The 14,145-nt window shown below is 43.6% G+C and overlaps 1 long non-coding RNA gene across 2 annotated transcripts; it reads left to right on the top strand.

Moving 5' to 3' along the window:
* Positions 1–746: 746 nt before the first annotated feature.
* Positions 747–10,960, top strand: LOC129531617 (uncharacterized). Of its 2 annotated transcripts, XR_010130122.1 has the most exons (4): positions 747–813; positions 3,778–3,873; positions 5,308–5,394; positions 10,892–10,955. It is a non-coding gene; the product is annotated as an uncharacterized lncRNA (long non-coding RNA). The 2 variants fall into 2 exon arrangements; XR_008676901.2 differs by lacking the exon at positions 5,308–5,394 and having other exon boundaries at positions 10,892–10,960.
* The last annotated feature ends 3,185 nt before the right edge of the window (positions 10,961–14,145 follow it).

Here is a 14,145-nt window from a genome sequence, read left to right as displayed (position 1 = left end):
TTATTTTGTATAACAAGTCTGGTTAGTAGTGGGCAGTTTTGGGGTTAATTAGGTGGCTCAATAGTGTCGTTGGAGACCAGGAGCCTTCTCACTTTTCTTTCTGCCATCTTGGCATGTTGACAAATCTCCCTGGCGGTCATCAGATGGCTGCTGTAGCACTGAGTATTGTCATCACATGACAGCACCTTAACAAGGTGGTTAAGGAGGAGGATATAGTGGACCTTTTCCTCTTGTGATTCTTTCTCTTTCTTATTTTTAACGAATGAGTAAAATCTTCCCTAACAGCCATGAGTAGGTGTCTACTTGTGTGTGTGTGTGTGTGTGTGTGTGTGTGTTTTGTTTTGTTTTGTTTTTTTTGAGACAGAGTCTCACTCTGTGGCCCAGGCTGGAGTGCAGTGGCATGATCTTGGCTCACTGCAACCTCCACCTCCCAGGTTCAAGCAACTCTTCTGCCTCAGCCTCCTGAGTAGCTGGGACTACAGGTGCACGCCACCATGCCTGGCTAATTTTTTGTATTTTAATAGAGATGGGGTTTCACTGTGTTGCCCAGGCTGGTCTCAAACTCCTGAGCTCAGGCAATCTGCCTACCTCGGCCTCCCAAAGTGCTAGGATTACAGGTGTGAGCCACCGTGCCCGGCCCCACTTGTGTTTTACTAGCCAGAACTAAGTCATGTGACTACCCTTAGACCAACCAATTACTGACAATGAGGATGAGCTTTGGACTAATTATGATTAATCTTTTTCAGTTGTGCATACTGACCCTGAATCAAATCAGGTTTCTGCCTACAAGAAGGAAGAAGAAATGGCAGCTAGGTAAGTAATCAGCTATGACTGGCACTCATACCTCTTTATGTTCTCTTTAACTTGGAATTCCATTAATAGTCTGTTGCTTGGCTGGGCACAGTGGCTCACGCCTGTAATCCCAGCACTCTGGGAGGCCGAGGCAGGTGGATAGCTTGAGCCTGGGAGCTTGAGACCAGCCTGGCCAACATGGCGAAACCCTGTCTCTACAAAAATTAGCCAGGTGTGGTAGCTTGTGTCTGTAGTCCCAGCTACTCTGGAGGCAGAGGTTGCAGCAATTAGAGATGGTGCCATTGCACTCCAGCCTATGTGACAGAGTGAGAACTTGTCTTTCAAAAAAAAAAAAAAAAAGAGTAGTCTGTTGCTTCTTTCTTTCCATTTTGAAATAATGTTCATGTGTTTCTTATTATAAAAGTAATGTATGCTCATTGCTAATTAAAAGGAATATAGAATACACAGAGAAAATAAATCAACACGTATGTGTGTGTATGTGTGTGTGTGTGTGAGTGTGTGTATGTATTAGTCAGGGTTCGCCAAAGAAACAGAAACTATATGATATATATGTTAATTAATTTATTTATTTTTGAGATAGAGTCTTGCTCTGTCGCCCAGGCTGGAGTGCTGTGGCATGATCTCGGCTCACTGCAACCTCCGCCTCCCAGGTTCAAGCAATTCTCCTGCCTCAGCCTCCTGAGTAGCTGGGATCACAAGTGCTCACCATCATGCCCGGCTAATTTTTTATTTTTAGTAGAGACGGAGTTTCAACATGTTGGCCATGCTGGTCTTGAACTCCTGACCTTAAGTGATGTGCCCGTCTCGGCCTCTCAAAGTGCTGGGACTACAGGCATGAGCCGCCACGCCCGGCCTGAACCAATATGATATATATGGATATATAGAAAGATATATATTGTGACGGATTGGTTCGCATGATTGTGGAGGCTGAGAAGTCCCATAATCTGCCATATGTAAGCTGTAGATTATGACATGGTGGTGAAATAAGAAATACATATTTGTTCTCTGTCCCTGGTTCCTGGCACAGAGCCCTCAATCCCTTGGAATTCCTGGGTGATAGGAGGATCTTTTGTTCTAATGAGGTGACTCTTGGTAGGCTTCTGGATGGGAGTTGGTCACCAGAAAGACCAAGCCGTGATTAGAAGCTTGGAACTTTCAGCTTCAACCCCCATCCTCTGGGAAGGAGAGAAGGACTGGAGACTGAGTCAATAATCAATCATGCCTATGTGATAAAGCTGCTATAAAAATCCCTGAGCTATGGGATTCAGAGAGCTTCCCAGTTGCTGAACACATGGAGGTACCAGAGGGTTGCGTGCTGACAAGGGCACAGAAGCTCCATGCCCCTTCCTGCATATCTCACCCTATGCATCTCTTCTCTTTGGTTGTTCTTCTGTGTTCTTTTTAAGGTCCTTTATAATAAATGGGTAAACATAAATAATTTCCCTGAGTTTTGTAAGCCACGCTAACAAATTAATTGAACCTGAGGAGGGATTCATGGAAACTCCCAATTTATGGCTGGTTGGTCAGATGTACAGTCACAACCTGGAGAACTTGTGACTGGCATCTGAAGTGGGGGCACTCTCCTGGGACTTCTTGTGGGACTGAGCCCTTAACCTGTGGTATCTGATGCTAACTCCAGGTAGATAATGTCAGAATTGAGTTAAATTGTATATACCCAGTTGGCACCTGATGGAGAATTGGCTGATGACACACATTTTGGTGACTAGAGGTGAAGTATTGTATTGAGTGGTGAGTGTGTGAGGGTAGGAAAAGCGATTTGGTTTTTCCTGTCTCAGACACCAGGAGAGTTGGTGATGTAGTTCCAGTCCAAGCCCAAAGGCCCGAGAACCAGGGAAGTCAATGGTATGAGTCCCAGTTCTAATCCAAAGACCTAAGAACAGGGTAGAGGGTAGGGTGTGGTGGATGGCGTGTATCCTGGTCAGAGTCTGAGGGCCTAAGAAGTGGGAGGCTGATGGTTCAAGTCCCAGTCTAAGTCCGAAGGCCTAAGAACTGGAAGCACTGATGTCTGAGGGCCTGAGAAGATGGATATCCAAACTTTAGCTGAGAGAATGAATTCGCCCTTCCTCCGCCTTTTCATTCTATTTGGGTTCTCAACAGATTGGATCATGCCCACCCACATTGGTGAGGGTATCTTCTTTACTCAGTCTGCTGATCCCAATGCTAATCTCTTCCAGAAACATCCTCACAGACACACCCAGAGGGAATGTTTTACCAGTTAGCTATACATTCCTAAGCCCAGTTAAACTGAGACATAAAATTAACCATCACAGAATGTATGTGTATGTGCATATATATATATGTGTGTGTGTGTGTGTGTGTGTGTGTGTGTATCATGATCTAGTTTAATATCTCTGTGCGTGTCTGTGATCTAGTTTAATATCCTATCTATTTTCACTTAACATTTCATGATGAACTTACTGTTTCCCCTCTTGGTCCCAGCCCCCTCTTCACACATGTCCAAAATAAGGAAAAGAAGCACAGAATACATCATAAGTCTAAGTGAAGTGATTAATTAGATCAAAGTCACATTTGATTTGGAAATGTCCTTGTTTCATCGCTCCTGACTGGTCTCCACATGGGCATGCCATCTTAACACTGTCCACTGAAAAGCACCCTTGTGGGTTCTGAGGACATTTTGACACCTGGGTGCAATGTGAGAATGAGGGAACATACTCCTCTCCAGGCTGTCTAGAGCTTGAAATTGGGACTGACCACACCTTCTTGGAGAATCTTGGCCTCACCCTTGCAGGCCTGACATAGTTTAGTTGTGTCGTACCTAAATCTCAGCTTGAATGGTAACTCCTACAATCTCTATGTGTTGTAGGAGGGACCCAGTGGGAGGTAATTGAATCATGGGGGCGGTTCTTTCTCATGCTGTTCTCCTGATAGTGAATAAGTCTCATGAGATCTGATGGTTTTATAAAGAGGAGTTTCCCTGCACAGGTTCTCTCTCTTTGCCTGCCGCCATCTACGTAAGATGTGACTTGCTCCTCCTTTCCTTCTGCCATGATTGTGAGGCCTCCCCAGCCATGTGCAACTGTAAGTACATTAAACCTCTTTCTTTCGTAAATTGCCCAGTCTTGAGTATATCTTTATTAGCAGCATGAAAATTCTGCTAATAAACACCTGTATCTCCAAACAAGCTGATAGCTTCAACTGTTATATAAAGTATACACATGCTCAGTGTTGGTGAGAGGGGTTAATCTCTGTCTTCACGAAACATTGCTCATTCCTTCAGTGTGTCCTTATGTTGGATTATAGGGAGCTGTGCACAGGAGTCTCTCTTGCTAAGCTGGACCTTTGGGAGCCACAGATGGGAAGCCGTTTGCCCCTCGCATAAGTTCCCTGATTATTCAATGTGTCCCCAGTATACTGTCACTTCAGGAGGCCCTACTTTAGAAGAAACATGGTCTATGATGGTGCTGTGGATTATCTGTTTTTGTTGTTGTTTATTTGTTTTTTGAGACTGAGTCTCACTCTGTTGTCCAGGCTGTAGTGCAGGGGTGCAATCTCGGCTCATTTAAACCTCTGCCTGCCAGGTTCAAGTGATTCTTCTGCCTCAGCCTCCAAAGTAGCTGGGATTACAGGCACCCACCACCATGCCTAGCTAATTTTTGTATTTTTAGTACAGATGGGGTTTCACCATGTTGGCCAGGCTGGTCTTGAACTTCTGACCTCAAGTGATCTGCCCACCTTGGCTTCCCAAAGTGCTGGGATTACAGGCTGTTTTTCTTAATGTATAGTTAATTTTGGTTACAGAGCTGGCAGAGACAAATGCCTATTGGCAATAGGATTTAGACCTATTATCTGAGGACGGTTCCTCAAAGCTCAAAGTGAAGGAAAAAAGAGATAAAAGCAGATCTTTTTTTGCAATTCTGTTCCTTCAGGCCATGAAACTTAAATGTCATCTTTTAGGTAATGGAGAGCCATGAAAGTCTTTAACCTTAACTCTCTGAGGACCTCCTTGGCAACATGTGGCAGATTATATTTTCCAAAGATGGCCACAATATCTCCCATCCCCCATGCTTTTCTGCAATGTGACCTTGTCATTCCCTCATCAAGAGGTGGATTGAATTCTCCCATTGAATCTGGCTGGCCTTAGTGATTCCCATGTGAGGTTACCAGATTTGGTAAATGAAAATGCAAGATGCCCAGTTGAATTTGAATTTCAGATGAACAACAAGTGGCATTTGTTCTATATAAGTATGTCTCATTAATATAGTTTGGATGTTTGTCCCCACCCAAATCTCATGTTGAATTGTAATCTGCAATGCTGGAGGTGGGGCCTGGTGGGAGGTATTTGGGTCGTGGGGGCAGATCCCTCATTTCTTGGTGATGTCTTTGTGATAGTGAGTGAGTTCTCAAGAGATGTGGTCATTTAAAAGTGTGTGGCACCTCCCTCCAACTTTCTCTTGCTCTTACTTTTACCATGTGAAATGCCTGCTCCTGCTTCATCTTGTGCCATGAATGAAGGTTCCAGAGGCCTCCCCAGAAGCAGATGCCAGAACTATGTTTCCTGTAAAATCTCAGAACCCTGAGCCAATCAAACCGTTTTTCCTTGTAAGTGACCCAGCCTTAGGTATTTCTTTATAGTAATGCAAGAATGGCTTAATACAGACAATTGGTACTGGGAGTGGTGCATTGCTATAAAGATACCTGGAAATGTGAAAGCAGCTTTGGAGCTGGGTAACAGGCAGAGGTTGGAAGAATTTGGAGGGCTTAGAAAAAGACAGGAAGATAAGGATAAGTTTGGGACTTCTTAGAGACTGGTTAAATGGTTGTGACCAAAATGCTGATAGTGATATGGACACAGAAATCCAGGCTGACAAGGTCTTAGATGGAAATGAGGAACTTATTGGGAATTGAAGCAAAGGTTGTGCCTGTTTTGCCTTAGCAAAGAGCTTGGCTGCATTCTGTTCATGCCCTAGGAATGTGTGGAAGTTTGAATTAAAAAGAGATGATTTAGGGTATCTGGCAGAGGAAATTTCTAAGGAGCAAAGCATTCAAGAGGTAGCCTGGTGGCTTCTAACAGCCTATGCTACACTCAAATGTAGGAGCAAGTAAATGACTTAAAGTTGGAATCTATATTTAAAAGGGAGACAGAGCATAGAGAAAATTTGCAGCCTGATCATGTGGCAGAGAAAGAAAATGCTTTTTCTGGAGGGGAATTCAAGCAGGCTGTGGAGCAACCACTTGCTAGAGAGATTTGCATGACTGAAAAAGAGCCAAGTGTTAATAGCCAAGACAATGGGAAAAAGGCCTTGAAGGCATTTCAGAGACCTTCAGGCAGCCCCTCCCATCACAGGCTCTGAGGCCTAGGAGGACTAAATGGTTCTGGGGGCCAGGCCCAGGGCCCTGCTGTTCTGTGCAGCCTTGGGACACTCCTCTCCACATCCTGGCTGCTCTAGCTCCAGCCTTGGCTCAAAGGGCCCCAGATACTTCTCATGCTGTCACTTTGGAGAATACAAGTCTCTGTAAGCCTTGGTGGCTTCCACATGGTGTTAAGCCTGCGGGTGCACAGAGTGCAAGAGTGAATGAGGCTTGGCACCCTCTACCTAGATTTCAGAGGATATATAGAAAAGCCCAGGTGCCCAGTCAGAAGACTACTGCAGGGGCAGAGCCCCACAGAGAACATCTACTAGGGCAGTGTGGAGGGGAAATGTGGGGTTGGAGCCCCCACACAGTCTACACTGGGGCACTGCCTAGTGGAGTTGTGAGAAGGGTGCCAATGCCCTCCAGATCCGAGAATGATAGATCCACCAGCAGCTTGCGCATTGTACCTGGAAAAGCTGCAGGCTCTCAACAACCTGGTACAGCAGCTTCAGGGGCTGGACCCTGTAAAGCCACAGAGGTGGAGCTGCCCAAGGCCTTGAGAGCCCAGCCCTTGCACCAGTGTGCCTTGGATGTGGGACTTGGAGTCAAAGGAGATTATTTTGGAGCCTTAAGACTTAATGACTGCCCTGCTAGGTTTTGGACTTGCATGGGCCCTGTAGCCCCTTTCTTTTGGCTGATTTCTCCCTTTTGGAATGGGAGTATTTACACAATGCCTATGCCCCCATTGTATCTTGGAAGTAAATAACTTGTTTTTAATTTTACATGTTCACAGATGGAAGGGACTTGCCTTTTCTCAGATGAGAATTTGGACTTTGGACTTCTGAGTTAGTGCTAGAATGAGTTAAGACTTTGGGGAACTATTGGGAAGGCATGATTATATTTTACAATGTGAGGACACAAGATTTGGGAGGGGCTGGGGTAGAATGATACATTTTGGATGTCTGTCCCTGCTCAAATCTCATGATGAATTGTAGTCTGCAGTGCTGGAGGTGGAGCCTGATGGGAGATATTTGGGTCATGGGGATGGATCCCTCATGGCTTGGTTCTGTTTTCAAGATAGTGAGTGAGTTCTTGACACATCTGGTCATTTAAAAGTGTGTGGCACCTCACCTCCCACTCTCTCTTGCTCCTGCTTTTACCATGAAGTGTCTGCTCCTGCTTCATCTTCTACCATGAGTAAAAGCTTCCTGAGGCCTCCTCAGATGCTGAGCAGATGCTGGCACCGTGTTTCCTATAAAGCTTGCAGAACCATAAGCCAGTTAAACCTCTTTTCTTTGTATTTCTTTGTAGGAATGCAAGTACAGCCTAATGCACCCATGCAATATTTGTATTTTATCTGGCAACCCTACTGGCATGTAACCAATAGAATGTGGCAGAAGGGATGCACATGACTCAAGGATAGATTACAAGAAGCCTTGAGCTTCCGCTTTGATCTGTTAGAACTCTCACTCTCCTGATGCTTCTCTTAGGACACTCTCTCTAGCAGCCATTGTGTGAGAAGCCAAAACCAGTCAAAGATCTCAGCTGAGTCCAGCCTTCGAGTTATGCCAGCCCAGGCACCAGGCATTTGAGTGAGGAAGCCTCCAGAGCAGCCTTTCCAAAAGAACTTTTTACAGTGATGGAAATGTTTAATATCTGTACTGTCCAATATGGTAGACACTAGCCACATGTGACTAGCAAGACTTAAAATGTGATCAGTGCCACCTAGTAACTAAATTTTAAATTGTATTTAATTTTAATTCACATTTAAATAGCCACATGTGACTAGTGGTTACTGTACTGGACTGTGCAGTTCTCGATGATTTCAGCACCCAGCCTTTGGAGTCACCCCTACCTGTTTGCGTCTTCCTAGCTGAGGCCCCAGGCACTATGGTGCAGAGAAAAGACACCCAAGAGTGCCCTGTTCAAATGCTCAACTCGCAGAATCTGGGAGCATAATAAAATGACTGTTTTATGTTGCTAAGCTTGGGGTGGTTTATTCTGCAGCAATAGATAATCAGAACAAGGCGAAATGTGCTAAGAAGAGACTAAGTAGAAGAGTGTTCCAAAATTAAAGGCCCCAGGGCCAGGAAGTGAGTTAATGACGAGAACAGGCCTGGGGACTATAGCCAAGGCCCAGGTTGGTGGAAGATCTGAGATCTGGGCTCTACCTCTTACTATCAGGGAGATCTCAAGCTAGTTTTTGTTTGTTTGTTTGTTTTGTTTTTTGTGAGACGGAGTCATGCTCTGTCGCCCAGGCTGGAGTGCAGTGGCGTGATCTCGGCTCACTGCAAGCTCTGCCTTCTGGGTTCACATCATTCTCCTGTCTCAGCCTCCCGAGTAGCTGGGACTACAGGTGCCTGCCACCATGCCTGGCTAATTTTTTGGTATTTTTAGTAGAGATGGGGTTTCACCATGTTAACCAGGATGGTCTTGATCTCTTGACCTCGTGATCTGCCCACCTTGGCCTCCCAAAGTGCTGGGATTACAGGCATGGGCCGCCATGCCCAGCCTTCAAACTATTTTTAACCAGGCTCTACTTGTTACCAGCAGGGAGATCTCAAGGTACTTTTAACTTTAACTCTCAATTTCTTTCTTTCTTTTCTTTTCTTTTTTTTTTGAGACAGAGGAGTTTCACTTGTGTTGCCCAGATTGGAGTGCAATGGTGTGATCTTGGCTCAATGCAACCTCTGCCTCCTAGGCTCAAGCGATTCTCCTGCCTCAGCTTCCACAGTGGCTGGGACTACAGGAGCACACCACTAGGACTGGCTAATTTTGTATTTTTAGTAGAGATGGGATTTCATCATGTTGGCCAGGCTGGTGTCGACCTCTTGACCTCAGGTGATCCGCCGTCTTGGCCTCCCAGAGTGCTGGGATTATAGACATGAGCCACCAAGCCTGGCCTAATCCTTAATTTCTTAACCTACAAAGAGGGACTAAAATACCTACACAGGTTGGCTTAACATGTTGTTGGAAGATCAAGTGAGCCTGTGATAGGAGAACACATTGTTTGTTCATCACAACAGAATCTACCTCTCTTATACCTGCTCAGTCCTCTACCCTGCAATAGCTTTGAAAACTGGCCATCAAGGCTCTCATTTCACTTGCAAGAACTCTAGTCTTAGGAGCCAAATTCTTACTACACACACATTGATCTTGAATTGAGTTGCTCTGGAAAATTGTCAACTGCACCAGAAAAATCAACATTTTTGGGGCACAATTTAGATGAAAACTCACTGTTAAAAGAAATCTCGTTGTTTTTCTGTGGATTCTGCGTGCTCAGTTTCTATGACACCTTCAACTCTGTGTACTTGGCTAAAGCCGGTTTCCAATAACAGTCATCCAGGTGGTCTTGGGAGGCAAAGCCCACTTGTCTGGATGGACTTGCTTCAGAGACTGGGCATCTGTGTTTGGGGTCTCAATGCCCTCTTAGATGTTGGGAGCATCAAGGGAATTGTTGCTTGAAACTGAATTCTGGCTGAGAAGGAGGAGTGAGCTCATGCGTAATATCTAGGGAAAAACGTGAAATGTGTATAGTCAATACACACTAGACATTAGGAAGAATGATTTCAAAAAAGGTCAGGAGAAAGATAAATAGCCAAAGGCATGATCCCATGTTTGAACAGAAAGAGCGGGGACTTTAGAATGAGGCAGCCTTGGGTTTGAACTCTGGTTCTGCCACTTATAGCTTCAATGATCTCTGAGACAGTTTTCTTATCTGTACAAGGGGTATCATACCTACCTCATAGGGTACTGTGAAGAGTAAATTAGGACACAACAATGCAGATATTTAATCATTTAAAATAAATATAAAAATATTCAATATACAATAAAATAAATCAAACAGATATTCAATAAATACATAGATATTTGGTAAATACAGATCTCCCTCCAAAGAGAAGGTGGCTCAGGAAGGCTGGGGGCTCTTGAAGATAAAGTGGGACAACACAGCAGCCAATCATCTTGGTGAGGAAGGAAAAGGCAGGCAGCAAAAGCTGTCAGAAATCAGACAGGAATGTGGTTTCACTTTTCCACCTACAAAGAAGCAAAGATGAAAACAAGTAAAAATGTCTAGTGTTGAAGATGATTTAGGGGCTTGCATTCCCTCAACCTTCTGAGTGGGAAGGTAAATCCCACATACATCTGGAGGCCAATTTGACAATTTCTTAATATCTTAAAAATCCACCAGTCCTCTTTCTTGAAATGAATCTTAAGGGAATAATTAGAAAAGTTAACCAAAAAGAATAATCAAGGATGCTGTTGATTAATACCAGAAAACTAGAAACAGCCTAAATATCTAACAATGATAAACTGGCTAAATAATTGCTTTAACTATATAAGAGAATAATGTAGCCATAAATGTAGACGATGTAGATCTGTATTTATTGACACGGATTGATATTCAAAAAATGTAATGTGACAATGCAGGCTAACAAATAATATGAATAATATATATCTAAAAGTACCTATTTGTTTAATGTGGACCTGGAAATATACCTGCTATGGTTTGAATGTATCCCCCAAAGTTCATGTGTTAGAAATTTAATCCCTAATGTAGAGGTGTTGAGGGGTGGGACCTTCAAAAGGTGTTTAGGTCATGAAGGTTCTGTCCTCATGAATGGATTTATGCTATTACCACAGGAGTGGGTTCGTTATTGTTGGAGTGGGTTCCCTATAGAAGGATGAGTTCAATCCCTTTTTGTCTCTTTCTAACTCTCTCACCTTCCACTATGGGATGACGCAGCAAGAAAACTCTCACCAGATGCCAGCCCTTCAATTTTGGATTTCCCAGCCTCCAGAACTGTGAGCCAATAAATTTCTGTTCATTATAAATTACCCAGTCTGTCGTATTCTGTTATAGCAATATAAAATGGATGAAGACAATGTCTATCTTCATACTAATTGCTTATGATTGGTCGGTGGATAGGATGTGCTTTTAATTGATATACAATTCAAATACCATAAACTTTACCGCTTTAATGTATACAATTCAGTGTTTTTTAGTACATTCACGGAGTTGTGCAATGATCATCACTATCTCATTCCATTTTCATCCTGAAAGAACATTTTCACAACCTGAAAAAGAAACCCCATATCCATTCGTAGTCACTTCTCTCTCAAGTCCTTGGAAACCACTAACCTACATGCTGTCTCTATAGATTTGCCTGTTCTGGACACTTCATGTAAATGGAATCATACAATATGTGACCTTTCATGTCTGAGTTCTTTTAGCATAATGTCTTCAAGGCACGTCCACATTGTAGCATGTCAGTACTTTATTCCTTTCTATTGCCAAATAATATTACATTGCCATATTTTGTTTAGTCATTCATCAGATGATGGACATTTGAGTTGTGTGTACTTTTTGGCTATCATGAATAATGCTCCTATAAACATTTGAATACAACTTTTGTGTGAACATATATTTCAATTCTTTTGGGTTTATACTTAGTGGAATTGCAGGATCATATAGTAATTCTATGTTTAATTTTTTGACTAATCCTCAAACTGTTCTCCATAGTAGTTGTACCATTTTACATTCCCATCAGCAACATATGAGATTTCCAATTACTCCACATCCTTGCCAACACTTGCCATTTTCTGTTTTTTTGGTTTTTTTGTTTTTTTGAGATGGAGTCTCACTCTGTCACCCAGGCTGGAGTGCAATGGCGCGATCTCCACTCACTGCAAGCTCTGCCTCCCAGGTTCACGCCATTCTCCTGCCCCAGCCTCCTGAGTAGCTGGGACTACAGGTGCCTGCCACCACACCTGGCTAATTTTTTTGTATTTTTAGTAGAGACGGGGTTTCACCGTGTTAGCGAGGATGGTCTTGATCTCCTGACCTCATGATCTGCCTGCCTAGGCCTCCCAAAGTGCTGGGATTACAGGCATGAACCACCGTGCTTGGCCCATTTTCTGTATTTTTATAATAGCAACCCTGTTAATGGATGATGTAACGTGACATCTCACTGTCATTTTGATTTGCATTTCCCTCATGACTGACAATGAGCATCTTTTCATATCCTTATTGGTCATTTATCTTCTTTGGAGGAATGTCACAATCCTTTGCCAGTTGGTAGGATTTTGATTGTTTTCCTTTTGTTTTTCTGCATTTCTTATTTGGATGCAACAGCAAGAGTTGCTTGTGTAAGAACAAATAAAAGAACCAGGATAGAGCCAGGTGTGGTGGTACATGCCTATAGTCCCAGCTACTTGGGATGCTGAGTTGGGAGGATTGCTTGAGCCCAGGAGTTCAAGTTCAGCCTCAGCAATATAATGAGACTTTGTTTCATTTAAATGTGTGTTTGTATATGTACGTATGTGCACAAAAGATTTGACCAGACTTCACAAAAGAAAATATATGAATACCTAAGGCTGGGTGTGGTGGCTGATGCCTGTGATCCTAGCACTTTGGGAGGCTGAGGTGGCCGGATCACCTGAGGTCAGAAGTTTGAGACCAGCCTGCCCAGCATGGTGAAAGTCTGTCTCTACTAAAAATACAAAAAATTAGCCAGGCCTGGTGGCTCATGCCTGTAATTCCAGCTACTCGGGAGGCTGAGGCAAGAGAATCGCTTGAGCCTGGGAGGCAGAGGTTGCAGTGAGCCGAGATTGTGCAACTGCACTCCAGCCTGGTTAACAAGAGTGAAACTCCATCTCAAAAAAAAAAAAAAAAAAGAAAATATATCAATAAACATACTAAAAGGTACTCAACATCATTATTTATCAGAGGAAAGCACATTAAAACCACAATACAATACCACTACCTAACCACTAGAATGACTAAAATTAAAAGATTGACAGAACCAACTGTCAATCTTGCTGGCAAGGATGTGGAACAACTGGAATTCTCATACATTGCTGGTAGAAATGTAAAATGTATAACCACTTTGGAAAATAGTTTGGCAGTTTCTCAGAAAGTTGAGTTAAATATATACTTACAATGGAACCTAGCACTTCTAGGTATTTATCCAAGAGAAATGAAACATACGCCCATGAAAAGACTTACGCATGAATGTTCATGGCATTATTTATAGTGGCCCCAATCTGAAAATGACCCAAATGTCTATCAACAGAGGAATGAATAAACAAACTATGGTATAGTCATACTGTAATTGCCTGACAGGTTCTTCCTGCCCACTGCACAGACAAAACCAAATCATTGAGACCGTTGTATTGTAGTGGAGAAAGGATTTAATTAATACAAGGCCACCTAGTGGAAGGACTGGTGTTATCTCTCAAATCAGTCTCCCCAAGGGCTTGGAAGTTAGGGTTTTTAAAGAATAGTTTGGTGGGTGAGGGACTAGGGAATGAGTGCTGCTGATTGGGTTGAGGATGCAATCATAGGGGTATGGAAAACAGTCCTTGTGCACAGAGTCTGCCTCTGGGTCAGGGGCCATGGACCAGTTGAGTCATGAGTCACAAGTCCAGGTGGGGTCAGTTGGGTTCGAGAATGGAAAAGTCTGAAAAACATCTCAAAAGACCAATCTTAGGTTCCACAATAGTGACGTTATCTGTTGGAGCAATTGGAGAAATCACAAATCTTGTGACTTCTGGCCATGTGACTCCTGAGCAGTAAGGAGTTATAGAGACTATACCTACAGCTGGGCATAATAGCTCATGCCTGTAGTCCCAGCACTCTGGGAGGCTGAGGTGGGAGGATTGCTTGAGCACAGGAGTTTAAGACCAACCTGGGCAACATGATGGGATGCCATCTCTACAAAAAATACAAAAATTAGCTGGGTGTGGTAGTGCACACCTGTAGTCCCAGCTACTCAGGAGGCTGAGGTAGGAGGATCACTTGAGTCTGGGAGGTTGAGGCTGCAGTGAGTTGTGATGGCACCACTGCACTGCAGCCTGGGGGACAGAGTGACACCTGGTTTCAAAAAAGAAAGGAAAAGAAGGGAAGGGAAGGGGAGTGGAAGGGAGAGGTGGAGGCGGGGAAGAGGAAGGGGAAGGGGAGGGAAGGGATTACACCTATATTTTAGCAGAGTTCATGTC

Source organism: Gorilla gorilla, chromosome 12, assembly GCF_029281585.2.
Source record: "Gorilla gorilla gorilla isolate KB3781 chromosome 12, NHGRI_mGorGor1-v2.1_pri, whole genome shotgun sequence".
NCBI classification, from domain to species: Eukaryota; Metazoa; Chordata; class Mammalia; order Primates; family Hominidae; genus Gorilla; species Gorilla gorilla.
This window is presented reverse-complemented; position numbering and strand designations above follow the sequence as displayed.